The sequence below is a fragment of the Rhagoletis zephyria genome, unplaced genomic scaffold (assembly GCF_001687245.7).
Source record: "Rhagoletis zephyria isolate East Lansing unplaced genomic scaffold, Rhagoletis_zephyria_1.1 Rzeph_scaffold_02953, whole genome shotgun sequence".
NCBI classification, from domain to species: domain Eukaryota; kingdom Metazoa; phylum Arthropoda; class Insecta; order Diptera; family Tephritidae; genus Rhagoletis; species Rhagoletis zephyria.
The window spans coordinates 66,921-69,931 of record NW_016160037.1 but is presented as its reverse complement, the minus strand read 5'-3'; positions in this window follow the sequence as shown (position 1 = coordinate 69,931).

Below are 3,011 nucleotides of genomic sequence, written 5' to 3'. Positions count from 1 at the left end.
TTATAAAACATAATCATAAAGGTAGGGCTAAAGTCAAAGTTAATGTTAAATGACTTGTTCTTGTAAAAATATAAGGAAATAATCCTATGAAATTATAAAATAAAATTAATGAAAATAATGATACAAAAAAAAAAGTTAAACTTTCTAAAAATAGAATTATTAGCAAAAAACCAACAATACCAACAACCACATGATCAAGTGAATTGCAGCGGAATAGCTGCGCGTGATTGTGTTGGCATAACAAAAATGAAAATAGTGGAAAACAGCAAACGATAATTTACAAGGCGTACTTAGCACGGTGCATAGGCAACTGGCTGAGTCAGTGGGATCGTCGGTTCGAATCCTACTGAAAGAAGTCTGATGAGGAAATGTGGTGATTTCCGAAATAGCTATCACTTCTACCATTTTTTCAAATTATTGTAGCTTTTCCACAATAAAAATTTTCATTTAAAACGGCCTCGAGCTCAATATAAACTTGTTAAATATAATTGTTATAAAGGCCAAAAAAATAACAAAAACTTAATAGAAATATTAAAAAATATTTAAAGTTGTGACTGATGGGGCATCTTCTTGTGACTGGTGCAAAGTAGTTATGGATGAAAAAGTTTTCTTAGACAAAAATTACAACTTATTATTATTTTTTTAATATTTTTCAACAGATTATTGAAATGTAGTCATTTAAACAGGTTACTACTGAAATAGAGATAATTGGGGCATATTTAAATTTATGTTGGTTTCCTCTTTTACATGACCCCTTTATAAACTGTTGCTGTGTCTCCACATTTTTCATATAAAAACGGCATCATTCAATAAATTTTTTGAATATAATAGGTTAGTTAGTTCATAAGATATTGATTTGTAAAAGATAGAAAAATTTAACTTTAAGCCCTTATATCTTCTTTATTTATACTTGCGATAAACAATTTTGGTAAGGTTAAAATCAGCGTAATAAAAAAATTCTAGTTTAAAAAACTAAAACCTCGCTATTATAATTTCCATTCAACTGTCATCAGAGAGAATGCATCTTTTAGGCGCATCAACATTACGTAGTTACATCCCGAGCTAATAAAAGGGAGGTAAAAAGTACTATCGATATGCATTTTTGGTTTTTCCATAGATAAATTCTAGACTTTTGCCTTAAACCTAGGAAAAAAGGGCGGACCACTCCCACATTTTCGTTTTTTTTTCTAGCTTAACGGTCCATATTCTGCACTTGTGTCGGTGCCCGTAAATTTTTATATTACGCTAAATTTTTAATTCGTCTAGTTTTAAATACGCACCTTCAAGTTTCCATTAGCAATACTTCTGGCCACCTGGATCGCCACACGTTCCAGGTATTCAATTGTGTTTTTATCAGCAGATTCTAGTCCAGGTCCCAAGGGATCTATCAACATATCTACTAAACCAATTTTTTTTGCTTGTTCTGCAGATATTTGTTTTCCTGAAAGTTCTAAATCCAATGCTTTTGTTAGATTAGTACTTTTCGGAAGCCTTACAGTACCACCACTTCCAGGAAGAAGTCCCAATAGGACCTCCGGGGTACCAAGCTTCGTTGTACGATCTTTCGTTGCTATACGGTAATGACATGCCAAAGCCAATTCAAGGCCTCCACCGAGACAAACTCCATTAATTGCTGCTACAATAGGCTTTATACTACTCTCCAACTGGTTAAAGATATCTTGCCCTTCTTTCGATATATTTATAGCTTCATCTATGTTTTGACATCTTTCCAACATGTCTATATCAGCTCCGGCAATGAAGCATCCTGGTTTACCTGATATTATGACCGCTGATTTTAAAGATGTATTCGCCTCGAGCTCATTTAAAAAAGATTTGAATTCAGAGCTTGAAGATAAATTAAGAGAATTTACTTTGGCACTTTTCGAGTCTAATGTCGCAATCAAAACGTCGTCCAGAATCTTAAAACGGTAATTTTTTTCGGAGCTTATGCCAGCCATTTTTGAGGAAAGCTTACTCAAGTTGCAAGTTTGACCTTAATACAATTTTTAACACATTAAATCTTTTCCAGGTACTTCACGATTTGCAGGATTTTACGGGAAGCTGTTCTCGTACGACACCTTACATAGGGTTTAGAAGGTTGTTGTCTCCCGAGGCAGATGAAGCTCCGTCACGTCAATGTCCAGTGGTTGTGTGCCTAGAACGGCATCTAGGTCTAGAGTCTACATAACTCGAGACTGAGTCCCTGTGAATGCCGTTCACGGCCTGTCGGTATGCTGACGGGTCCAGAGGCTGCTTAATGAACCTCTGGACTTCGACCGTCAGTTCATATAGATGCCTCCTGACGTGTCCAGGCGAGGGCTCCTCTGCAAGCAGCTGTCTGTTTGGGTGGCCATCTGTGGCTCCCAACCAGAAACTATTTGCAGAGCATTATGTTATGCTCCCTAATTGGGAGCATTTCCGGCTCGTCATGGAGGTGGTGTTCGGGTGACATCAGGAGGCATCCGGTCGCTGTCCTGAGTGCGATGTTCTGTGCAGTCTGTAGCTTCATCCACTGCGCCCTACTAGAACCCGGCGACCACACTTGTGCTGCGTAGTTTAAAACCGGCCGGCCTATTGCCTTATATGTTGCCAGCAACGTTTCTTTGTCTTTGCCCCAGGTACTGCCGGCTAGCGTCTTGAGGACTTTGTTGCGGCTCTGTACTTTGTTGACAATAGCGATTACGTGCGCAGAGAAGGAGAGCAGGCTGTCGAATGTTACTCCGAGTATTTTGGGGTTATTCACCGTCGGAATTGGTGTATCATCGAAGTGAATTCCCAGCGGTAGCCTGACCCCCTTCGTCCAACAAGGTCGCAGAGGATTTCGTAGGGGCCTCTCCCCTAGACACTTTGCAGTGAAGAAGCGAGAAAGATCGGAGAGATACCCGTTTACTTTCGAACACAGGTCATCAATTCCATTCCCAGTCGCCATGATCGAGCAATCGTCGGCGTAAGAGACAATCGAGACTCCTTCTGGTGGTTGAGGGAGCTTTGAAATATAAAAAAATGTAGAG